The sequence below is a fragment of the Bufo gargarizans genome, chromosome 8 (assembly GCF_014858855.1).
Source record: "Bufo gargarizans isolate SCDJY-AF-19 chromosome 8, ASM1485885v1, whole genome shotgun sequence".
NCBI lineage: Eukaryota > Metazoa > Chordata > Amphibia > Anura > Bufonidae > Bufo > Bufo gargarizans.
The window spans coordinates 137,118,018-137,144,871 of record NC_058087.1 but is presented as its reverse complement, the minus strand read 5'-3'; the positions used below and the strand labels follow the sequence as shown (position 1 = coordinate 137,144,871).

General features: G+C 45.8%; 1 protein-coding gene across 1 annotated transcript in view; it reads left to right on the top strand.

The window, feature by feature from the left end:
* The first annotated feature begins 7,436 nt into the window (after positions 1-7,436).
* Positions 7,437-26,854, top strand: part of LOC122945643 (kelch-like protein 21) — a 53,974-nt gene continuing 34,556 nt past the window's right edge. The window contains exon 1 of the mRNA XM_044304772.1: positions 7,437-7,522. The gene's annotated coding sequence lies outside the window, so the exon portion shown is untranslated. The remainder of the gene's footprint in view (positions 7,523-26,854) is intronic.

Below are 26,854 nucleotides of genomic sequence, written 5' to 3'. Positions count from 1 at the left end.
CAAATAATGCTGGGGCAGTTCATCCTACTTAAGGCCTCATAAGGCTACTTTCACACTCACGTTTTGGCTTTCCGTTTGTGAGATCCGTTTCAGGGCTCTCACAAGCGGTCCAAAACGGATCAGTTTTGCCCTAATGCATTCCCAATGGAAAAGGATCCGCTCAGAATGCATCAGTTTGCCTCCAATCAGTCTCCATTCCGCTCTGGAGGCGGACACCATAACACTGCCTGCAGCGTTTTACTGTCCGCCTGAGGAAACTGAGCCAAACGGATCCATCCTGACACACAATTTATGTTTCAAATGATTTATTGAAAAGAAAAGGTATCCTAAATGCATCATGGAGTACATTGTCATACAATGAACAGAATCAGTGAGTTACAATAACGGTAACCAAAGGACATCCATTAACGGTCACTTGCAAGATAATGTTATATCTGACACACAATTTAAGTCAATGGGGACGGGTTTTCTCTGGCACAATAGAAAACGGATCAGTCTCCCATTGACTTTCAATAGAGATCATGACGGATCCGTCTTGGCTATGTTACAGATAATACAAACGGATCCGTTAATGACGGATGCATGCGGTTGTATTATTGTAACGGATCGGTTTTTGCGGATACATGACGGATCCGCCCAAAACTCGAGTGTGAAAGTCATTGTTAATAGGGGTCGTTTGCTCCAGTAACCAGCATGGGGGATGGTGAAATGCTGCTTTACTGACGTGGGCTCTTTTCCCTCCCTGAAGAGTGATGTTGTGGGGGCCATTGGCAGAAGTGGGTGACTGTCCTGATGAAGCTGGTGAGCTGGGGCACAGTAGAGAGCAGAACCCCAGAGTGGATGCTGGAGAAGAAGCTGAAAGCGAGCACTCCTGAAAGAGAAAAGAGAGAATTTTCAGCAGAATCTGTCAGTCTGGTGTCACCCTCCAAGCTCAACATTGTAGTTAAGTGACTTTCACCAAACCTAAACATGGAACTGTTTTTCTGATGTTTAACTGTTTGTTACCTGAGGGGCTATTACAGAACCCTGTGTGTTGAATCTGCATTTATCCTGTTGTCGCTGTGTGGGGTGATTCTCCTCCCAGTCTGTGTGGTATTAACTTGTTCTTCTAGGCACTCGTCACAAGTAATCCATCTCTTTGTGTGAAAGGAGCCCAAGGTCCTTTACACTCCTCAACATTGAAATTACAACACCAAGAAGAAAAAGTTGTGGAATTATGAAAATCACAGGATTGATATTGTTAATGATATGCAAACAATAAAAAAAAAAATATTCAAAACATCTTAATTTATTCAGTATTGTGTAAAAGCACCACATGCAGAAATACATGCACTTTCACACCTTGGAATGCTATAAATGAGGTTATTAATGGTTCTCTGAGAAATGTTCTGCTACAAGGAATGTACCTGAAATTAAGACTAGAGGGGTCTGTCTACCGTACATTATTCCACCCCATACCATTATGCCAGGAGCAGTGTGACATTCCCTTGTGAAGTGAAGAGACCTCCATTGCCATCTTGCTGGGCACCATGATAATGTTTGAGACTGGTGACATGAGCTCAATGGAACGCCTGTAGCTGGACATCTGGCTCGTAGCCTAATGTTATGCAAACACCATCTGATCGTTTTTTTGTAGACACTGTTTGCCACACTAGGCGTCGGATGTGATGTCTAATTTCACTGGCAGTATAAAATGGATCAGTACGCACCATTCTTCTAATCAGATGATCTGTCAGTTAGTGACCAAGGTCTCTTAGTTCAAGGATTCTGTCCCTGTCAGTGGCGATAACTAGCAAATAAACGAACAGAAGGTGTCACACAATCAACCCATACCCCATATGATTTGTAAAATCTCATTTTAACTAAAAAAAACTTTGATTTAAATCTGGCTTTTTTTATTGAGAAAATGCTCAGAGAAGGCTCACCTCCTAGGCAAAAAATGGAGTGGGTGCACCTGCAGGAAGATTACACCCAATCTTCAAGGGAATTTAGTGAATAGGAAGTATAGTAGGGCACACCTACACTTGAGGTCACACAGGAGAGTATAGTAGACAGTAATATAATTTATTTATACCAAGTAAAATACAGAAAATACCTATAAAATTATTAAACAATATGCTATATAGACTTATATTCCTCTAAAATGGGTATCGCTTAAAATATAAAAACACGTGTGATCCTATAGGAAGGATATCCTGATGGTCAAGTTCCTTGCTACTGATAGTGTCCAGTACACTTGGTATATTCAGGTTTATAATACCGAAGTTCACAGATTGAATTCAATACAGTCAGAGTGCCGATCACTTCAGTTTCTCTTACTGTGAGTTGACAATGCAACAGATAGCTCTGCCTGTGTATACACTCGTTCGGCACTATTGTTACTTACAGTTCTGTAGGTTTGTGCCGGCTGTGCTGCATTTGCACGTGGCGTCCCACGTGTGATGCGTTTTACAGGCTGCGGTATATCCTCCAGGAGGTAAAGACCTACAAGTAAATATATAGGAAAGTATATTTCCTAACAATTTTTCTTCTAAAATCGATTTTATCTTTTGTTTTGTGCGTATTATTGTCAATCTGTAAAAGTGGCGTACTACTTGGTTAACATCATTCCCAGTAGTGACCTGGGAGTCCAAGATGCATCCAGACATCCTCCCCATGCTGTTCCTGAACCATTTCGGTGGTGTTTCCATCAATTTCTGACCTTTTCCTATGAACCAGTCACCCGCCCCTCTTCAGAGCAGGGAGTGCCTGGTTTAAAGCTCCGGTTCTCCCATTGACTTCCGTTATACTCGGGTGCCCGGTAGAGCACCCGAGCATCCCGATGTGTTTGGCCCGAGCCCCCGAGCATTAAGATGCTCGATCAACAAGAGCGTTTGTTGACTAATCAGTGGGCATGTTCAGGCTGGGGCAAGATCACAGTGTAGTGTTGCCTACAACTAGGGTGGCCAGACGTCTGGTATTCAGGCTCCCTGTCTTCCGTCCGGCCTAGATGGGCACAGGGGTGTCCACCCTTCCAGTAGCTCACGCTCAGACAGCAGCAGTCTAAGTGCGAGCTACAGCAACTGACTGAGGCTTCTCTCACCCCCAGTCAGTCACTAGAGCCCGCAGACATGGCTCCCTGTGGCTGACTGAGGGGAAGAAAAGCGCCCCCGAGCTGCCCCCAGCTCACCTTCCCCTCAGAAACTTCTTCCCTCTCCTCCCCCCGTTTTTTCCCGGCCGGCGATGGGGGCGTGGCTTCACGGAGCCGGGGCGTGGTTTATCTGTTTAGGGGCATGGCCGGTGAGGTCCGGATTTCTGGGGGTGAAGACAGTGGCCACCCTACCTACAACACAAGCAGTCACAACTGATGTAAGTGAATGAAGGTCATTTATCAAAGACCAGCATTTTACGCTGGTCTTTGGTAACCCCTTTGCCTCCGGGGGATGCTCTTAATTTATGACATGGCCTCTAGATTGTAAACTACTCCAGCCCCTGTCATAATAAATGACCCCCAATAAGTGTCGGACTGGGCTGTTTAGGGCCCACCAGTAAAATCTATTTTGAATGCCCACCATATGGATACATCTAAATATTACCTGCTCACACAGCAGCAGACAGCAGCAACATGCTACAATATGATTGATTATGGGGGTCCCTCCAGCAACTTTCAGAAGGAAGGTCCCTGGGAAAGGAGGACACTGTCCTGCCTCTGTACCTATAAATTATCTCAACCACATTATAATAATAAACTGGATAGTTTCTTAAAGGGAATCTGTAACCTGGTTTGACCATATTAAGCGGTCACCATTGCCATGTTTAATAAAATACCTTATTTCCTGCAGTGGTTTTCTTTCTTATATTCATGCTTTCATTTTGCTAAAAAAGTGATTTTTTATTATGCAAATTGAACCTGAAGGTGCCCAGAGGGGCGTTATTAATCACCCTCTGAGCCCAGTAACGCCCCCCTGCAGTGCCTAGACCGCCTTTATTTAGAGCCCAAGCACGCATCCTCGTTATGCAGTATCGTCCCACAGCCTAGTTTAACGGTGCCGCCCCCTCTGCTACGTCAACTAATTCATTCAAGCCACGCACCTGGAATCTTCAATTCGTCCGTCTGAAATCTCGCGCAGGCGCAGTACCGCCTACTGCCTGTGCGATCCAACCGCTTCTGCTCATAGCCTGGGAGAAAAAAAACTCTCAGGCTATGAGCTGGGTGCTGCGATTGGCCAGCGCTACAGCCTAGAAGAAGGAGACGCCCAGGAGATCAAGAGCAGGCTCCTCCCGGTTGAGCCGAACATATAAAGATATCGGAGCCTATACCGGGAGAACGGAGCGGCGCACAGGGATAATAGTAAGTGCAGGGAGATCCCTGGGCGCCGCTCTTCATGTCTGTATACTTAGTTTAGATTTTTTATCGTAATGAAAGGTCCTCTTTAAGGTGCTGTACACTGCCTATCTATATGTAGTGCAGTAAGTCTACTGTGTTATGTGCCACTTGTGCAGTGGGAGACTAGGGGCCCACATTGCTCAGGGGCCCACCGGGGGATTTACCTGTGCTCCTGTCCGAGCCTGCCCCCAATTAGTTCACGTTGTGGCATGCAACTTTTTACAGCACAACAGTCATCTGTGGAAACTCGGCTGAATTTCTTGTGACTTTCTTGTCACTATTACAGCAACTTGCAGATCACAAAGTGACCCCATTTACTTGTAATAGTTGTGATTACTTGTGATATGCACAGCTCTACACTGGGCTCTTTGGCCTTGTGACGTGTGTTGTACCTAAAGTCACCAGGTAGCCCCAGCCTTACATGGCGCAATGATCCGTGTGGAAGTGTGCACCTTGTACTATTCTCTTGACTCCCTGCAGAGGTCACACCCATTGTGCAGATCTGTAACAGGATGTTTGAGCGGCTGGGGACTCCTGAGAGCGGTGTGTACACAGTACTTCACATCATGCTCATTATGCAGTCAGCCTGGCTTCAGACACTGAGGAAGTGCCATGTATGCACCTTTATTTATACATCAACATACACTTGCTGCAGAAAGCCAGGTGCAGAGATCAGCCAGGTGAGGTATCTGCCGGGGCCATGGTAAGATTTTCCCAATAATTAGAGAGCAGACCATTACTTGCACTAATCACTGGAAATTGGTTCTCCAACTGTTGTTGAACTACAAGTACAAAAATGCCTTGCTATGGGTACTTTTACACTTGCAGCAGAGGATTCCTGTAGGCAGTTCGTTCGCCGGCTCTGCCAGCCGGATCCAGCAATCCGGACGCAAACTGATGGCATTTGTCAGACGGATCCGTCTCTCCGGTGTCATCCGGAAAAACGGATTAGGTATTTATTTTTTTTTTTGCATTTTTAAAGCCGGATCCGTTTTGCTGGAACACTTAAAGGGATTCTGTCACCTCCCCTAACCCAAAATCCGATTTTAAAGCAGCCATGCAGCACAGCTTACCTTGATTAGGCTGTGCTCTTTTATCTTGTAATCCGTCCAGTAGTTTCTGCAAAAAACGACTTTTATGGATATGCAAATGAGTCCTGAATGTGCCCAGAGGGGCGTTTTGTTCCTCTTAGAGAGCCCAGGACCGCCCCTCTTACAGTGCCCAGCCCGCCTTCCTTGCACTGTCTAACCGCCCCCAGCCTGCCACAGCCTCTCCTCCCCCTCCCTCACGGCCGAACGAACTCTCGCACAGGCGCAGTACCCACTGAGGGCTGCGCCTGTGCGATCAGCAGGAGACTGAGGGCAGGAGCTTCATCCTCGTCACTGGGCATGCGCCGAGCCCAGTGACGTCCGATGCTCGCTCTTCCCTGCTGACTGAGGGAAGAGCGAGCATCGGACGTCACTGGGCTCGGCGCATGCCCAGTGACGAGGATGAAGCTCCTGCCCTCAGTCTCCTGCTGATCGCACAGGCGCAGCCCTCAGTGGGTACTGCGCCTGTGCGAGAGTTCGTTCGGCCATTTAAACCATTTAAAAACTTGGATCTGAAGTCAATGTTGGTACCGAGGTACCAGCCAGTACCAAAGCCGACTTTAGATTCCTGTTTTAAAATGGTTTCAAGTTTAAAAATCGAATTTCACCTTGCTGGAGACAACGTAGTGTCGAACGAATTGTCTTTGGCTTATGGATCCAAAGCTCGATTTGCTCCACACTAGCTCTGATCCTGGACAACCCCTTTAAGTGTCCACTTTTCTGCACCAACCTCCAGGGTGCCCAGTTTGACTCCTACCACTGAGGGTACTTTCACACTAGCGTTGTTTGAATTCAGTCGCCGGAACTGCCTGCTGGATCTGGAAAAACGTGTGAAAACGGATTACATTTGAATCCTGATCAGGATTCTGATCACAATGAAAAACTGCATTGGAAAAAACGGATCCGCCATTTATGGACTTTTTTTGCAAATTTTTTGTGTTTAACATGCAAAAGCCGGATCTGGTTTGACGGAACACACGGCGCCGGATCCGACATTAATGCAAGTCAATGGGAAAAATGCCGGATCCGGCGTTCAGTCAAAGTGTTCCGGATTTTTGGCCGGAGGTAAAAATACAACATGCTACGGTTTTCTGAAAAGCCTGATCAGTAAAAAAAGACTGAACTGGATGCATCGTGACCGGATTGCTCTCCATTCAGAATGCATGGGGATAAAACTGATCAGTTCTTTTCTGGATTTGAGCCCCTAGGACGTAACTCAGCGCCGGAAAAGAAAAATGCTAGTGTGAAAGTACCCTTAGCCAGTCTTCTTTATCAGTTTGTTCAGTGTATTTATGCTGATACTATTGCCCCAGCATACCACAGCGTACAAAATAGTACTAGTACTGTCATCTACGTGTTTTATTTGCACCGCACAGACATAAACCTGCCAAAAGGACACTCTTTTATGCAACGTTTTCCTCTCAGGATCCCATGGGACCAGGGGCGCAGCTGCTACCAGGCCCATGAGCCGGCCCAAAGACCTCTCTGCCACATAAGAAGACACCACTATTATAGAAAGCACATGGTAGGTGGGGGCTGTGCTACAGATTTTGCACTGGAGCTCAGGATCTTCATGTTGCGTGGTCTCGGTATAAGACGGTTCCAGTCTTCTCGGTCAGACATATGGCTCCATGTGGTGTGAGCCCAACCTGCTCCTCCTCCGAGCTATCAGAAATGGTGCTACAGGGCTGACACCAGCACAGCCTGCATACCAGGACAATGCTATTCATTCAGGTCGGATCATACCATCATCGTGTAAATGTAGGGGGGAGCTCAGCTTTCATCTCCTATATACAAAAGCCTTTGAAAACACATCACATTTTTGTACCCTTTTATGTGGGTTTTTACATTACAATAAAAAGGCAGTAGGCGAACTGGTTGAAATGCAGTGAGAGGTTTTGGAGAAAAAACAGCTGACCCCCCCACCCCTCTACCAGTACTATGTCCCTGGTTTAACTGCACTAGCTGGCTGCAGCAGAAATAGCTCAGGGAGAGGAATGCGAGGAGGACGCTCAGCACATAGGCTGCTCCTAAGGTGAAGTGGGACCGCTGCTGCGTAGAGACCTGTGTAAGTAGAATATCATCGTTATTTATATAGCACCAACATATTCTGCAGCCCTTTAAGACCACCGTGAGCAGCAGACATAGCATGTGCCAATACTGACCAAAACAACTACAAAAAAAAATATATATACAAAAACAAAAACAATAGGAGACACGAGTCTGTCCCATAGAGCTTACAATCTGAACCACCGGCCTATGCAATCTATTGCCATACTCCAGAGTCTGGCTGTGTAAACTTTGAGCACTAGCCCACTGAGCCGGGTTATCCTCGCTTGTGTATCGATCCCCCTGAGTCTTCGTCACGTGTCAGGATTTGAAACTCAAGAGTACGGATCCTTATTCTGGGACGTAAGTCTCCGCAGAGTTCTGTCTTTGCTATTTTCACGACTTGTAAAGGCGCGTTCTGTGTGTGTGCGAGACTCTGCTAATACACTGGCTCCACACCAAAGACTTTATAGCTAACGGCCAAAGGCAACAAGAGACAGTGAGCTACAGGGAGAGGAGAGCTGTCAAGAACATTCTCATATAGGGGTTGTATCACCAGCAAATGGCATACATCATATAGAAAAAGTTAATACAATGCACTTACTAATGTATTGTGATTGTCCATATTGCCTCCTTTGCTGGCTGGATTCATCTTTCCATCACATTATACACTTCTCGTTTCCATGGTTATGACCACCCTGCAATCCAGCAGCGGTGGTCGTGCTTGCACAAGTACCACAATAAACATCCTACACAAAATAGCAATTATGTGGATGTGATAACCAATATAACCATATAATAATATTTGCAAAGACAGATGCACTCTGCGGTCTTACTGAACCCTCAAACTGATGTTAAAATTGAGAGATTAGCCAACATATCCTACTATGAAGGATATATGCGGTGAGCTGGACCGGGGTATGCACTCTGACGCCAAATTATGCAATGGGTCAGCTGTAGGTGATAGTCTATAGTTTTGTTCGTGACGCCAATTGCAGTGTGCGCAGGGTACAATCACAGGGCCCTCCAAGGTGTTATAACTCACGTCCCAGGTTAGGAATGCCAGAGTGGTGTAATGTCTCTGTATGGTAGTGATAACGGTGTCAACGGTGTCTCCTACCTGGGTACGGCTGGACTCCTGGATCCTGGCTCACTTGCAATAAAATGAGTGTAGTGCTAGTAGGAGTAATAGAGGGATTTTGCAGCAGAAATTGAGATCCAGACCTTTGGGTGAAGTTCAAACTCTTCTTTACTGATTGTAACTTTCATCCAAGCAAGATACAGCTTTAGTCTTAGGTCCCAGCAGGTATTGGCAATGGTTGGCAGGAATTTATCTTCTGCTCTCTAATGTACTTGGAGCTTGCAGGAAAAGACGTCTGCTTTGTTAGCTCTATACTGTGGCAGGAATTTGGCTTCTGCACTCTCTATCTTGTAGTCCGCTGTATGGGGACTAACTAGCTGAGGAGGAATATGGCTTCTCCTGGGTCTCTGGACTTTACTCGCAGTTATCTTCTCAGGGGATGATTTCTTCCTGGAACTTTGCAGCCTTTGCTTTGTCCAGCTGAGGCTGCAGGGCTCAGGCTGGGGATGATGATCAATGTCTCAGCCGAGACAAGATCCTGGTTTGAGTCCCTCTATCTGGGAGCTCCTAAAACACACAGCCTTCCCCTAGCAGTGGTGGCTGGCACACTGTATCTAACTTCCTTCCCTCCCCATGAGGCAGGATGTGGGCACAGCCCACTCTGCTCACAGAGGGGGGAGCTAAACTGGAATGAACTATTCCAGCTTAGATGTACTAAACTGAACTTAAATCCTTGCCAGAACATTGCTGCCACCTGCTGGTGAGCATGTAAATTACAGCAATATACATTTAACAAGGTCTATAATGCAGATTTGTGAGGATGTAAGGTAAAATTACATGAGATGACAAGGTTAACGCTCTTAGAAGATTGTAGCGGGGTAGAAGAGTTTAGTAACACAACTCTGGGGTGTTACACATGTCTGAGCCCGAGCACCACGCCAAGGTTTCTCAAGTAGCTCGGGTCCTAACACTCACCTACCCTTGTAAACTTGCCTTAAGCTTTTTGTTTCAGAGAGATCAGAGAACAATAGTGTGAATTATAAGAGGACCTTTCACCTCTCCTAACATGTCTGTTTAGTAAATTGTATTCAAAAACAAAAATAACCATTCTGTAGCTTCCTTCTGTAACCCTCTGCATTGTACTGTTCCTCTGTCTCCATTTATGAATAAATTGGCAATTGGGTGTTAGCAGCCTTGGGTGCGTCCCTACACACTCTGATGAATCCCAGCAGCTGTGTCTTTGCAAATTCAGTTTATTCCAGAATATGTCCTACAACCAGGACGCGTCCTGTTGATAAAGGCATGTGATTCCGAAACGCGTCCTGGTTGTAGGACATATTCTGGAATAAACTGAATTTGCAAAGACACAGCTGCTGGGATTCATTACTACATGTTGACTGTGGAGGTGGCTCCTTTTCCCATGCAGCGTGCATTGAGCGAGTGCTGACCGGCTTTGCTACTTCCCTACACACTCTGACACTGTCCAGTCAGTGCTGGCATGTAGGCGCACACACCCCCTTGACAAGGGAATGGTGATGCCCATTTGTCACTTTATCCATACATTTTTTGGTATGGGTATTGGACATTTGGATGTGCCACTGAAACCCAATGGTGGACTTTCAACTTCGTGCCATATATCCAGAGGTCATCGATTGTTCCCACAGAGCCTCTGATGCCTCTGGTTTTGCATCTCAACCATGAAATAGGACTGAAATATGTGCAGATTAAAATGGTTTATCAGAAGTTTAATATTAATGACCTATCCTCCGGATAGCTTATCAGATCGGGAAGGGGGGGGGGGGGGTCCAACACCCAGCATGTCCACTGGTTAGCTGTTCGAGGAGGCAGCGGCGCTCCAGTGCTGCAGTCTTCTCTCGCGGCTTATCAAGCACAGCACTGTCCATTGGATGGCGGATGTGCTTAGTATTGTATGGGAATGAACTGCGCCTAGCCCATGTGACCGATGAACGTGATGTCACTGACCCAGGAAGAGGGTCTATTCAAACAGCTGATCGGCACGGGTGCTGGGAGTCTGACCCCCCGATCTGGTACTGATGACCTGTTCTGAAAATAGGCCACCAATATGAAAATCTCAGACCACTTAAAAAAATAGGATCTTCATATTACTTCAGGCTCCATTGACTTGTATTGGACATGCAGGACTTAAAGGCAGCCTTTCACCTAATCTGAGCGTTTTAGACCGCTCAGATCAGGTTATAGACTCTTTGACCCTCATTACAATCGTACCTTTCACTTCTGTGTCCCTCGTCCAGATAATGAAAATAACACTTTTTAAACTTATGCAAATTTACCTTCTAAAGGTGCCCAGGGGCGGCGTTACTGGGCGATGTGCCCAGAAAAACACACCTCCAGCCGGCGGACGTCACGAGCGGCACCAGAGGACGGCAGGCTGGGAACTGGCCCGCACCTGCGCACTGCTCTGCACATTATGGGCAGAGGAACAGCTTTTCATATTGCGCATGCGCCGGCCAACTAAAGACAGCCGGCCGGCGCATGCGCAATATGAAAGGATGTTCCTCTGCCCATAATGGGCAGAGCAGTGCGCAGGTGCGGGCCAGTTCCCAGCCCGCCGTCCTCTGGTGCCGCTCGTGACGTCCGCCAGCTGGGGGTGTGTTTTTCTGGGCACATCGCCCAGTAACGCCGCCCCTGGGCACCTTTAGAAGGTAAATTTGCATAAGTTTAAAAAGTGTTATTTTCATTATCTGGACGAGGGACACAGAAGTGAAAGGTACGATTGTAATGAGGGTCAAAGAGTCTATAACCTGATCTGAGCGGTCTAAAACGCTCAGATTAGGTGAAAGACTCCCTTTAACAGATTAGACAATGAAGCTTCATATTCAGGACCCTCCAAATATGGAACTAAGGACATAAGTTTATTTTATGTCTAGTTCCGCTTTCAAGAACTAAATCTGCCTAAAAATCTAAAGAACTTTGCTTTCGTTTATTTTTTTTCATGGCGATTTCTACATTCGTATTTCTCCATTCTACTTGGTTGTTCTTGGAAACAGACAGAAGTTTATCTTCACCATGTTGTCAGTCATGTGACCGGAGATGACTCTCACTGAAAGGCTATATGCAAATTTTACCTCAATCCAGTGAGCGTCCAGATGTAGATTCTCAGACGATAACTAGTTAAATGCTAAAATTGTGGAAACCCATCAGCCAAAGCCAGGACCATGCACATGTTGCTGCCAGTCTTTCAGTAGTGGTAATGCCATAAGGCATGCACAAGTTGCAATCCATTATTGAGGGGTCCCAAACACCTGTTACCTAGGAGGGCAGCAGTGCATTGCATATACCAGTTGGGACTACAGATTTTTAATATCGTCCTTTGCAGACTAGAGTGTCTAATAAAAGGTTGATTTCAAAAGAAACAGAATGGCTTGGGACCCATGCACACTGCTGTAAAAGGCCTCATGCACACGGCCGTTGTTTTGGTCCGCATCCGAGCCGCTGTTTTGGCTCCGTGGGCTGTCTGCATCCGTTGCTCCGTTCCTTGGCCCCACGCCGCTAAAAAAGTATAACCTGTCCTATTCTTGTCTGTGCTTTGCGGACAAGAATAGGCATTTATAATGAAGGCTGTCCGTGCCGTTTGGCAAATTGCGAAACGTGCACGGACGCCATCTGTGTTTTCCGGATACGCAATTTGCGGACTGCAAAACACACCACGGTCGTGTGCATGAGGCCTTATGGATCTGTGTTGTAGAAGTCCATAAAATGTGTGGTAATACAGGGAGTGCAGAATTATTAGGCAAGTTGTATTTATGAGGATTAATTTTATTATTGAACAACAACCATGTTCTCAATGAACCCAAAAAAACTCATTAATATCAAAGCTGAATATTTTTGGAAGTAGTTTTTAGTTTGTTTTTAGTTTTAGCTATTTTAGGGGGATATCTGTGTGTGCAGGTGACTATTACTGTACATAATTATTAGGCAACTTAACAAAAAACAAATATATACCCATTTCAATTATTTATTTTTACCAGTGAAACCAATATAACATCTCAACATTCACAAATATACATTTCTGACATTCAAAAACAAAACAAAAACAAATCAGTGACCAATATAGCCACCTTTCTTTGCAAGGACACTCAAAAGCCTGCCATCCATGGATTCTGTCAGTGTTTTGATCTGTTCACCATCAACATTGCGTGCAGCAGCAACCACAGCCTCCCAGACACTGTTCAGAGAGGTGTACTGTTTTCCCTCCTTGTAAATCTCACATTTGATGATGGACCACAGGTTCTCAATGGGGTTCAGATCAGGTGAACAAGGAGGCCATGTCATTAGATTTTCTTCTTTTATACCCTTTCTTGCCAGCCACGTTGTGGAGTACTTGGACGCGTGTGATGGAGCATTGTCCTGCATGAAAATCATGTTTTCTTACCTTGCAGACTTCTTCCTGTACCACTGCTTGAAGAAGGTGTCTTCCAGAAACTGGCAGTAGGACTGGGAGTTGAGCTTGACTCCATCCTCAACCCGAAAAGGCCCCACAAGCTCATCTTTGATGATACCAGCCCAAACCAGTACTCCACCTCCACCTTGCTGGCGTCTGAGTCGGACTGGAGCTCTCTGCCCTTTACCAATCCAGCCATCTGGCCCATCAAGACTCACTCTCATTTCATCAGTCCATAAAACCTTAGAAAAATCAGTCTTGAGATATTTCTTGGCCCAGTCTTGACGTTTCAGCTTGTGTGTCTTGTTCAATGGTGGTCGTCTTTCAGCCTTTCTTACCTTGGCCATGTCTCTGAGTATTGCACACCTTGTGCTTTTGGGCACTCCAGTGATGTTGCAGCTCTGAAATATGGCCAAACTGGTGGCAAGTGGCATCTTGGCAGCTGCACGCTTGACTTTTCTCAGTTCATGGGCAGTTATTTTGCGCCTTGGTTTTTCCACACGCTTCTTGCGACCCTGTTGACTATTTTGAATGAAACGCTTGATTGTTCGATGATCACGCTTCAGAAGCTTTGCAATTTTAAGAGTGCTGCATCCCTCTGCAAGATATCTCACTATTTTTGACTTTTCTGAGCCTGTCAAGTCCTTCTTTTGACCCATTTTGCCAAAGGAAAGGAAGTTGCCTAATAATTATACACACCTGATATAGGATGTTGATGTCATTAGACCACACCCCTTCTCATTACAGAGATGCACATCACCTAATATGCTTAATTGGTAGTAGGCTTTCGAGCCTATACAGCTTGGAGTAAGACAACATGCATAAAGAGGATGATGTGGTCAAAATACTCATTTGCCTAATAATTCTGCACGTAGTGTACAGAATTCTAGTTCCACACAGGTTCTGTGCACACAACTTTACCATGATCATTCTCCTATGTATGTTTGGTGTTGATCTCCAAAATGACAACTCTTTTGGGGTGTTCTCCATACAATAGAGACATCTCAAGTGTCCATCTTTTGGAAGGACATTCCCTATTTTTGACCCAAGTCCCTCTCTGCTCCTTAAAGCAGTCTCTCTTTTTGGTCTGAGGTATAGATTTGCATTACTAAATTTGCAAAATTGATCCAGAAAGTGTTTTTCTGCTTCATATCTGTATATCAGAGTCTGCCTTGTATGTTATTTCATTGTTTGATGCAATTTGGGTTTTAGAAATTTCTATATTCAGATAATTTTGCACCATTGTGTAAAAGGAAACTATTAAAGTGTATAAATATGCCGAAAAACATTTTACACATATGCCGACTTTTACACAATGAATCATATGTCCCTCTTTACTCGTCCAAAAGAGTTAGGACCTTCTCGGGATTCTGCTCTCACAAGTGGGAAATTTGTGTATCTTCACTGCCCCTAGTGGAGGTGACACAAACTGCACATGAAATCGCGAATAAAAGCATATGGATCAGTTTAAGGCCTCATGCACACGACAGTATTTTTTCACGGTCTGCAAAACGGGGTTCCGTTGTTCCGTGATCCGTGTCCATTTTTTCTTCCGTGGGTCTTCCTTGATTTTTGGAGGATCCACGGACATGAAAAATGAAAAAAAAATCTAAGTCAAGTTTGCCTTTGAAATGATAGGAAAAAACGGACACGGATCACGGACACGGATCACGGACGCGGATGACAATCTTGTGTGCATCCGTGATTTTTCACTGACCCATTGACTTGAATGGGTCCGTGAACCGTTGTCTGTGAAAAAAATAGGACAGGTCATATTTTCTTCACGGACTGGAAACACGAATCACGGACGCGGATGCAAAATGGTGCATTTTCCGATTTTTCCACGGACCCATTGAAAGTCAATGGGTCCGCGGAAAAAAACGGAAAACGGAACAACGGCCGCGGATGCACACAACGGTCGTGTGCATGGGGCCTAAAGCTGAGTAATGGACAATGGTTATCAGTCTTGATTTCCCACTTAGGGTCAATTCACACGTCTGCCATTCTGTACCGCATTGTGCGGAACGGAATTGCGGACCCGTTAATTTCTGTGGGGCTGCGCGATGTGCTGCCCGGATCTGGAAATGCGTACCCGCACTTCCGGGTCCGCATTTCTGTTCCCCCAAAAAATAGAACATGTCCTATTCTTATCCGCAATTGCAGACAGGAACAGGCATATTCTATTAAGTGCCGGCGATGTGCGGTCCGCAAAATGCGGATTGTACATTGCCGGTGTCTGTGTTTTGTGGATCCGCAAAACACACACAGATGTGTTAATGGACCCTTATAGAGATTTTATCACGTTACTGAGTCAGATCATTGCCCATGTAAACATGTCCACAGTAAGCCGATAAACCACCTAGTTTGTTGGCAGCACATCTCCCTGTATAAACGCCCCAACCATATGCAAACTGTATTGACAATCATTCTGCCACATGTAAATGGCCCAGACAAATTGGAACAACTCACCCACTGTTGATTTGCTTCTCCAGGTCTTCAGCAGTCCAGCATATGGTGACGTGTGTGGCCTGCTTGTAGTACTACAAGTGACAGCATGTATAGGAAAATGTTCATCTGTCCAACACCATTTTGGCCAACAATGCGAAAACACAGTTTATCACTGTCATTAAAGTGAACCTGTCACCATTAAATGCAGTGCAATCTGCAGGCAGCATGTTACAGAGCAGAAGGATCTGAGCAGATTGATGTATAGTTATGGGAAAAGATTCAGTAAAACTTATAATATATATTCATTTCTCTACTTTCTAACCCCATGTACAGCTATCAGTGACTGACAGCTATCTCTGTATACTTAAAGGGGTTGTCTGTGTTTTTATTTATTTTATATTGACCTATTAGACCAAAAGCTTTCACAGGAAAGCTCCTTCTTGACAACTGGCTTGTATAAATGACCAGTCGATAAACAAGGAAAACTCTTGTTCATGGCACATGCTGTCGATAATGAATAAAACTGAACGAGGGAGGAATGACTGCGGTACCAATCGTTCCGCATTGTTTGCATCAGCCTGTGTAATCAGGCTACTGCAAACGGCGACGATCGATGTATCATACATTAGCGCTCGCACTGCCCGAAGATCGGACAGTGTGATACCACTATCATGCAGGAATGCTATCCGTAACTAATAACGCCTCCCCCATGTACAACTAAAATCAGAAAAAGCAGACGAGCGTATTGAAATCCATCAGTATTCTGGCTCAGGATCCTGATGATATACCATCAGTATTGTCATCAGGATTTACATGCATATTTCTTCCTTCATTATTTATGCACTGCACAGACGGTAATGTGCGTATTTGGAAACAAATCCGCACAAAACTCGTATATGCTGCGGATTTCAAATACTGACGGAAATTATACCCCCATGTAAATAGCTCTATTCATTAACATTATCAGCGGATTCCGGAACATAAAATCTGGACTATATACGCATTGCAAATATGCTTCTCTGAAAGCAGCCTTAGGCCTCCTGCACACGACCGTTGTGTGCACCCGTGGCCGTTGTGCCGTTTTCCGTTTTTTTTCGCGGACCCATTGACTTTCAATGGGTCCGTGGAAAAATCGGAAAATGCACCGTTTTGCAGCCGAGGCCGTGATCCGTGTATCCTGTCCGTCAAAAAAATAAGACCTGTCCTATTTTTTTGACGGACAACGGTTCACGGACCCATTCAAGTCAATGGGTCCGTGAAAGAACACGGATGCACACAAGATTGGCATCCGTGTCCGTGATCCGTGGCAGTAGGTTGCTTTCATACAGATGGATCCGAAGATCCGTCTGCATAAAAGCTTTTTCAGAGGTGAGTTTTCACTTCGTGAAAACTCAGATCCGACAGTATATTCTAACACAGAGGCGTTCCCATGGTGATGGGGACGCTTCAGGTTAGAATATACTGAAAAACTGTGTACATGACTGCCCCCTGCTGCCTGGCAGGTGCTGCCAGGCAGCAGGGGGCAGACCCCCCCCCCCCCCCTGTTTTTAACTCATTTGTGGCCAGTGCGGCCGCCCCCCCCCCCCCTCCCTCCCCTGTAGTTAACTTCTTGGTAGCCAGCCCCCCCTCCCTCCCCTGTAGTTAACTAATTGGTGTCCAGTGGGCCCCCCCTCCGTCCGCTATAGATAACTCATTGGTGGCCAGTGGGCCCTCTCCCCTCCCACCCCCTCCTAATTAAAATCGCCCCCCTATCATTGGTGGCAGTGGTGAGTACCGATCGGAGTCCCAGTGTAATCGCTGGGGCTCCGATCGGTAACCATGGCAACCGGGACGCTACTGCAGTCCCGGTTGCCATGGTAGCTTAGCAATTTGTAGAAGCTTTATACTTACCTGAAGAGCAGCGATGTCTGTGACCGGCCGGGAGCTCCTCCTACTGGTAAGTGACAGGTCTGTGCTATAAGCAATGCGCCGCACAGACCTTTCACTTACCAGTAGGAGGAGCTCCCGGCCGGTCACAGACATCGCAGCTCTTCAGGTAAGTATGAAGCTTCTACAAATTGCTAAGCTACCATGGCAACTGGGACTGCAGTAGCGTCCCGGTTGCCATGGTTACCGATCGGAGCCCCAGCGATTACACTGGGACTCCGATCGGTACTCACCACTGCCACCAATGATAGGGGGGCGATTTTAATTAGGAGGGGGAGGGAGGGGAGAGGGCCCACTGGCCACCAACGAGTTATCTACAGCGGAGGGAGGGGGGGCCCACTGGACACCAATGAGTTATCTATAGCGGACGGAGGGGGGGCCCACTGGACACCAATGAGTTATCTATAGCGGACGGAGGGGGGGCCCACTGGACACCAATGAGTTATCTATAGCGGACGGAGGGGGGGGGGCCCACTGGCCACCAACGAGTTAACTACTGGGGAGGGAGGGGGGGCCCACTGGACACCAACGAGTTTACTACAGGGGAGGGAGCGGCCGCACAGGGGAGGGAGGGGGGGGGCGGCCGCACTGGCCACCAATGAGTTAACTACAGGGGAGGGAGGGGGGCGGCCGCACTGGCCACCAATGAGTTAAAAACAGGGGGGGGGGGGGGGGTCTGCCCCCTGCTGTCTGGCAGCACCTGCCAGGCAGCAGGGGGCAGTCATGTACACAGTTTTTCAGTATATTCTAACCTGAAGCGTCCCCATCACCATGGGAACGCCTCTGTGTTAGAATATACTGTCGGATCTGATTTTCACGATGTAGCTCATATCCGACAGTATATTCTAACATAGAGGCGTTCCCATGGTGATGGGGACGCTTCAAGTTAAAATATACCATCGGATTGGAGAAAACTCCAATCCGATGGTATAAAAGAACTCCAGACTTTACATTGAAAGTCAATGGGGACGGATCCGTTTGAAATGGCACCATATTGTGTCAACTTCAAACGGATCCGTCCCTATTGACTTGCATTGTAATTCAGGACGGATCCGTTTGGCTCCGCACGGCCAGGCGGACACCAAAACGACTTTTTTTTCATGTCCGTGGATCCTCCAAAAATCAAGGAAGACCCACGGACGAAAAAACGGTCACGGATCACGGACCCACGGACCCCGTTTTTGCGGACCGTGTAAAAAAACGTTCGTGTGCAGGAGGCCTTAGGCTACATTCACATCTGCGTTTTTGCTGGATACGTCATGGATCAGCAAAAACGCTTCCGTCATGATAATACACCTGTCTGCATCCGTTGTGAACGGATCCGGTTGTATTATCTCTAAAATAGCCATGATGGAGAAAATGGATCCGTCACCATTGACTTACATTGTCATGACGGCTCCGTATTGCTCTGCATCCCAGGACGTATTGCTCTGCATCCCAGGACGCACTCAAAAACGCTGCTTGCAGCTCTTTTGTGTGCATCATGGAAATGCAATGAAACTGAACGGAACGCATTCTGGTGGACTGCGTTCCCTTGACAATGAATGGGGACAAAGCTGTTATTGAGATCCTATGACGGATCTTAATAGCGGAAAGGGAAAGCGCAAGTGTGAAGTAGCCTTACCTGTATAAATTGCAAGTAATTTGCGCTCTCGTCCTGCAGTTGTTCCTCCCCCCGCGTGCGGTCCCCCCCGGTCAGCAGCAGAGATCCGGCGGTCACTGACCGCCGGATCCCTGCTGCATCCACCAGCATCGGCGATAACGCCGATGCTGGTGGATTAACCTCTCATATGCTGTGGTCAGCGCTGACCGCGGCATATGGGAGGTTTGCGCTCCCTCACCTCATGCATCGGGTCCCCGCTCTGCTGTGGCGGGGACTCGATCGTTGCCATGGCAGCCCCAAGCCTTTCCAAGGCTTGTGGCCTGTCATGTACGGAAGCCTACGAGGCCCAGCCCCCAGGCTGGGTTTCCTTCAACTGTTAGCGTCTTACAGTGTAAGACACTAACAGTTCAATACAGCACAATACAGATGTTTTGTGCTGTATTGAAACAAGGATCAGACCCTGTAAAAAAGAAAGTGAAAAAAAAAAGTTTATAAAATTTAAGTTTTACAAAAATAATTAAAAGTTTCAAGTATAAAAAAAAAAGCGTCATTTTCCAAAAATAAAGTAGAACAAATTGTAAAAAAAAAAATAGGGAAAAGACATATAGACATATTAGGTATCGTTGCGTCCTTATCGACCAGCTCTATAAACATATCACATGACCTAAACCCTCAGATGAACACCATAAAAAATAAAAACTGTGCTAAATAAACCATTTTTTTTTTCACCTTACATCACAAAAAGTGTAATAGCAAGCGATCAAAAAGTCATATGCACCCCAAAATAGTGCCAATCGGCATCTCATCCCGCAAAAATCATACCCTACCCAAGATAATCGCCCAAAAACTGAAAAAACTATGGAGACACTAAAACATGATTTTTTTTGTTTCAAAAATGATATTATTGTGTAAGTTTTTTACATAAATAAAAAAAAGTATGCATATTAGGTATCGCGGCGTCCGTATCGACCGGCTCTATAGAAATATCACATGACATAACCCCGGTGAACACCGTAAAAAAACCTTAAATAAAAACGGTGTAAAAAAAGCTATTTTTTGTCATCTTACATCACAAAAAGTGTAATAGCAAGCGATCAAAGTCATATGCACCCCAAAATAGTACCAATCTAACAGTCATCTCATCCCGCAAAAAAAGAGACCCTACCTAAGATAATCACCCAAAAACTGAAAAAACTATGGCTCTCAGACTATGGAGACACTAAAACATGATATATTTGTTTCAAAAATGAAATCATTGTGTAAAACTTACATAAATAAAAAAAAATTATATACATATTAGGTATCGCCGCGTCCGTAACAACCTGCTCTATAAAAATACCACATGATCTAACCTGTCAGATGAATGTTGTAAATAACAAAAAAAGTGCCAAAAAAGCTATTTCTTGTTACCTTGCCTCGCAAAAAGTGTAATATAGGGCAACCAAAAATCATATGTACCCTAAACTAGTACCAACAAAACTTCCACCCTATCCCATAGTTTCTAAAACGGGGTCACTTTTTTGGAGTTTCTACTCTAGGGGTAAGTCATGGGGGCTTCAAATGGGACATGGTGTAAAAAAAAACTGTCTAGCAAAATCTGCCTTTCAAAAATCGTATGGCATTCCTTTCCTTCTGCGCTCTGCCGTGTGCCCGTACAGTGTTTTATGACCACATATGGGGTGTTTCTGTAAACTACAGAATCAGGGCCATAAATATTGAGTTTTGTTTGGCTGTCAACCCTTGCTTTGTTATTGGAAAAAATTTATTAAAATGGAAAATTTGCCAAAAAATTGAAATTCTGAAATGTCATCTCTATTTGCCAATAACTCTTGTGGAACACCTAAAGGGTTAACGATGTTTGTAAAATCTGTTTTGAATACCTTGAGGGGTGTAGTTTCTTAGATGGGGTCACTTTTATGGAGTTTCTACTCTAGGGGTGCATCAGGGGGGCTCCAAATGGGACATGGTGTCCAAAAAAACTGTCTAGCAAAATCTGCCTTCCAAAACCCGTATGGCATTCCTTCCCTTCTGCGCCCTGCCATGTGCCCGTACAGCGGTTTATGACCACATATGTGGTGTTTCTGTAAACTTCAGAATCAGGGCCATAAATTTGGCTGTTAACCCTTGCTTTGTAACTGGAAAAAAAATATTAAAATGGAAAATCTGCCAAAAAAGTTAATTTTGAAATTGTATCTCTATATTCCATTAATTCTTGTGAAACACCTAAAGGGTTAACAACGTTTGTAAAATCAGTTTTGAATACCTTGAGGGGTGTAGTTTCTAGAATGGGGTCATTTTGGAGTGGTTTCTATCATGTAAGCTTCACAAAGTGACTTCAGACCTGAACTGGTCCTTAAAAAGTTGGTTTTTGAAAATTTCTGAGAAATTTCAAGATTTACTTCTAAACTTCTAAAGCCTTGTAACATCCCCCAAAAATAAAATGTAATTCCCAAAATGATCCTAACATGAAGAAGACATATGGGAAATGTAAAGTAATTTTTGGCAAATTTGGTATTTGTTTATAAATAAAAATGATTTTTTTTTTACTCCATTTTACAAGTGTCATAAAGTACAATATGTGACAAAAAACAAGCTCAGAATGGCCTGGATAAGTCAAAGAGTTTTAAAGTTATCACCACATACAGTGACACTAGTCAGATTTGCAAAAAATTGCCTAGTCCTGAAGGTGAAAATAAGCCCGGTCTTTAAGGGGTTAAAGGGAACCTGTCACCGGGATTTTGTGTATAGTGAACTGAGGACATGGATGGCTAGATGGCCGCTAGCACATCTGCAATACCCAGTCCCCATAGCTCTGTGTGCTTTCATTGTGCAAAAAAAACAAAACCGATTTGACACATATGCAAATTAACCTGAGATGAGGCCTGTCCCTGACTCATCTCACGTACAGGACACATCTCAGGTTAATTTGCATATGTATCAAATTAGTTTTTTTACACAATAAAAGCACACAGAGCTATGGGGACTGGGTATTGCGGATGTGCTAGCGGCCATCTAGCAACCCATGTCCTCAGTTCACTATACACAAAATTCCGGTGACAGGTTCCCTTTAAGAGAAGGCAATAAGCGGTGTGAAAGATTTATTCCCTGTAAATTAATGTTATCTCAGAGATTATCTGGCCCACTCTCTCTGGAGCAGATTCTTCAGATCTTGTAATATGCCGTAAATCCTTTCGACAAATTTAGTCCTGTGTTCAATGTGTCAAGGAGTGTCATAAATTTATATTCCCAAATTCTTCTGGATCTTTAGGATTTGCAATAGATGTTTTATGATGACTTTAATATGATCTTCATTGTGTCCTGGGTAACAAAAATGTTTCACCGCAGTAAAATATGTCTTTTTTCTCTTTAATTGTGTAGTGATGAGTCCTGATCTTTTCTTTAAAGGGGCTGTGTCATCTGAGGCATTAGTGGCTTAGGCCTCTTGCACACGAACGTTGTGCATCCATTCCGTTCATTGGGGACCGCAATTTGCGGGCAACGTCTGTGCGGCGGCCGGGGCGGATCTATTGTTTAAACAGTTCTATTTTTTGTGGGTACAGAGGAACGGACAGAAACACATCGTAAGCACTCCGTAGTGCTTCTATGGGGTTCCGATCCGTGCTTCCGTTCCGCATCTCCGTGATTTGAATGGGTCCGCATCCGTAATGCGGAGTGCACAAGGGCCCGTGCCCGTGTATTGCGGAGCTGCAATATGGGCACACAACATTCGTGTGCAGGGCCGGCTCCAGGTTCATGTGGGCCCTTGGGCGATAAATCCCAGTGGGCCCCCATGAGGCATTTTTTTTACATTGACATGTCTCCCTGTGGCTCCCACATGGTATAATGACCCCCAGTGGCCCCTATACAGTATAATGACTACTAGTGGCCCTTCACACAGTATAATGACTACTAGTGGCCCTTCACACAGTATAATGAACCCCCAATTTCTCCCCCCCCCCCCACTGTATAATGACCACCTGTGGCCCTGCATTCAGAATAATAACCCCCAGTCGCCCCCATTCAGAATAATGACCCCCCAGTAGCCCCCACACTGGGGGAATACTGTATGGAGGGGGCTCTGTGGGTCATTATACTGAATGGAGGGTCATTGGTGATCATTATACTAAATGGGGGACACTGGGGGTCATTATACTATGTAAAGGGCCCTCACAGTATAATTACCCCACAGTGACCCTCCATTCAGAATAATGACCCCCAGTCGCCCCCACACTGGGGGTTATACTGTTTGGAGGGGGCACGAGGGGTTATTATATTTAATGGAGCTCTGGTGGTCATTATGCTAAATAGAGGGTCAATGGGGATCATTATACTAAATGGGGGGCACTGGGAGTCATTATACTGTGTAAGGGGCCCTCACAGTCAGTGTTCCCTCTAAGACTTGGCAGCTGCTGAGCGGGGTCGGCTCAGAGCTGGGCACAGCGCCATCAAAAGTGGGCGCTAGGAAAACCTAAGATAAGTGTCACATCAAAGAGCATATAGTGTAACCCCTGCACCATGTCGTACAATATACAGTATAGTTCATACACAGTGCCGTACAATATACAGTATAGTTTATACACCGCGCCGTACAATATACAGTATAGTTCATACATCGTGCCGTACAATATACAGTATAGTTCATACACCATGCCGTACAATATACAGTATAGTTCATACACCGTGCTGTACAATATACAGTATAGTTCATACACCGTGCCGTACAATATACAGTATAGTTCATACACCGTGCCGTACAATATACAGTATAGTTCATACACCGCGCCGTACAATATACAGTATAGTTCATACACCGTGCCGTACAATACAGTATAGTTCATACACCATGCCGTACAATATACAGTATAGTTCATACACCGTGCCGTACAATATACAGTATAGTTCATACACCGTGCCGTACAATATACAGTATAGTTAAGGAAGAAAAGAGATAAAATCCAGCTCTTGATGGCAGGGAATCCTTTATTTACAGCGGTATTAAAACTTCCACATATGCAGGGCAGTCAAATCTATGCATTTCGGACATTTACGTGCTGGTCCTTACTCATGATAATGAACAGTATAGTTCATACACCATGCTGTACAATATACAGTATAATCCATACACCATGACGTATAATATACATTATAATCCATAAACCATGCCGTACAATATACACAATAACCCCACAGTGTAGGTGGTATACTGTATATTGTACAGCATGGTATCTGATCTATACTGTATATTGTACGGCGCGGTGTATGAACTATACTGTATATTGTACAGCACAGTGTATGAACTATACTGTATATTGTACGGCATGGTACAGGTATTATAATGTACAGTATACTGTACAGAAAATGTATGGAGGTTACACCATGCCGGACAATATAACCCCTGTGCCATGCTGTACAATAAACAGTATAACCCCTACACAGTGTCCCTACACTGCAACTCTCTGTATATATTTCATTATTTTGCTGATCTCTCCATCTCTGTATATATATTTCATAATAATGAAGGATTTGCTGCCAGTGGGCCTGCCCTCATATGACCGGCGTAGGCTCCCTTTTCTGAATTCAAGTGCGGTGTGCCTCCCCCCCATGAAGCCGGGGTGTGTGCATACATAAATAAATATACCTACTCTTCTCTGCTTATCTGTCAGAACAATCCCGTCATACCCTCTCCGGCGCCGCGCCATTCAGTCATCCCGCGTGATCCTGCGAGACCTGTGACATCAGTGCCGGGTCTCGTGCTGTCACAGCTGGTGGTGCAGCATCCGAGAGGGTATGGGTAGGTGGGTATGGGTTACTTAGGCTACTTTCACACTAGCGTTCGGCTGTCCGCTCGTGAGCTCCGTTTGAAGGGGCTCACGAGCGGACCCGAACGCAGCCGTCCAGCCCTGATGCAGTCTGAATGGAGCGGATCCGCTCAGACTGCATCAGTCTGGCGGCGTTCAGCCTCCGCTCCGCTCGCCTCCGCACGGACAGGCGGACAGCTGAACGCTGCTTGCAGCGTTCGGGTGTCCGCCTGGCCGTGCGGAGGCGTGCGGATCCGTCCCGACTTACAATGTAAGTCAATGGGGACGGATCCGTTTGAAGATGCCACAATATGGCTCAATCTTCATGCGGATCCGTCCCCCATTGACTTTACATTGAAAGTCTGGACGGATCCGTACGAGGCTATTTTCACACTAAAGCTGTTATATGCTAAAATAATGCAGACGGATCCGTACTGAACGGAGCCTCCGTCTGCATTATTATGATCGGATCCGTTCAGAACGGATCCGATCGAACGCTAGTGTGAAAGTAGCCTTAATGTGCGCACTGGGACTTTAGCACAGCCGGCCAATCGCACTGTGGGCGTTATAAAAATAAATTGCACAGAGAGGCCCCGAGCCCCTTACATAAATTCCAGGCAGCAGTGGTGAGCGGACCAGCAGAGGTCCTGAGCGGAGGCATAAAGGAAGCTGCGCGGCTGCGCGGCCGCGCGCCCGCGCAGCTTACAGGGAACACTGCTCACAGTGTGATGAATGACCACCCAGTGGCCCCCTCACATACCTATCATTGCAGGGGAGCTGGTTGTCCTGTCATTCACTAACCGCAGCTCCCTGCGCTCCTTCTCTCCGGCGGCCCGCTGCAGCAGTGAGCCAGGCCTGGAGCAGAGAAGGAGCTGTGCAGTGATGTAGCTAGAACTGACTGGGCCCCACAGCAAATTTTAGTACGCCCCCCTCCCCTCCAATGTGTGTTCACATCACGTTTTTCCTATCGGTTTGATGTATACAAATGTGCAGCACTCCACGTTTTTGTATCCTGCAGAGTCAAGTAAAAAATGCATACGTTAACCTACATGTTTTTTTACCATGGAACTGTATGGTGAACGGACTGTACGGCATCAGTCTCAGGCATCTGGTAACGCATACATTTTTGGTATACATTAAATGGATGGCAAAAATGGGATGTAAACCCAGCCCTAGTGTCAGAATAAGCCCCAGTACACAGCGGAGCAGCGCGGCGGAGAGGGGAGGCCGCCATGTACTGACAGAGCGCTACCTGGTCCTGGTGGTCAGGGATGAGGACTATGTTTACCAAGGATCATTTTCTACAGGGAAATACAGGGCACAGTATAATACACTAGAATCTATATAATATAAAGATATTAGCCCTACCCCCAAATAATAATACAATTAGGGGGTCATTTATTATATAGAAATACGTCTATATTAGGCGTTTTTCTGATACAGATGTGGCGCAAAGGTCCTTAGCACCGCAATCTGTATCTTTTCCCGCTCATGCCAGGTCTAAAAAAAGTGGTGTGGGCATGGAAGGGGATACAGTTATGGCCATGCAGTTATTAGATACCACCGCCATATAGTGATACCACCGCCATACAATGATAAAACCACTATACAGTGACCGGATAAAAGGGTATAAGAGGGCACAGTACACGGAATGACTAGGGGCACTGCACAGGGTGTGGTAAGAGGGCACAATGCAGGGTATAAAGGGGCACAGTACGGGGTGGGTGGCACAGTCACATGACCCTGTGACGTTAGAAGGTCCTTATGGTGAATGCTGTTCAGATGCCACCATAATGAGAGGCAAAGGAGTGAGACAGGGGCCCTGGATGGACAGGAGGGGTGGACACAGCAAGTAGGGGGAAGGGGCTCTGAGGGGGATTCATACAACAAGTAGGGGCAGGAGGTCTGTGCAGGGCAGCAATAGGAGATAGGAGGGTGAAACAGGAGCTCTGGATACATGAGGGAGGAAAGGAGACAGCAGGGGCCCCATGAGGATGAGATAGGACAGGATATGTGTGTGTGTGGGGGGGGGGGGGGGGGGGCAGGTGTCATGGAGACAAACTGCTTAATGA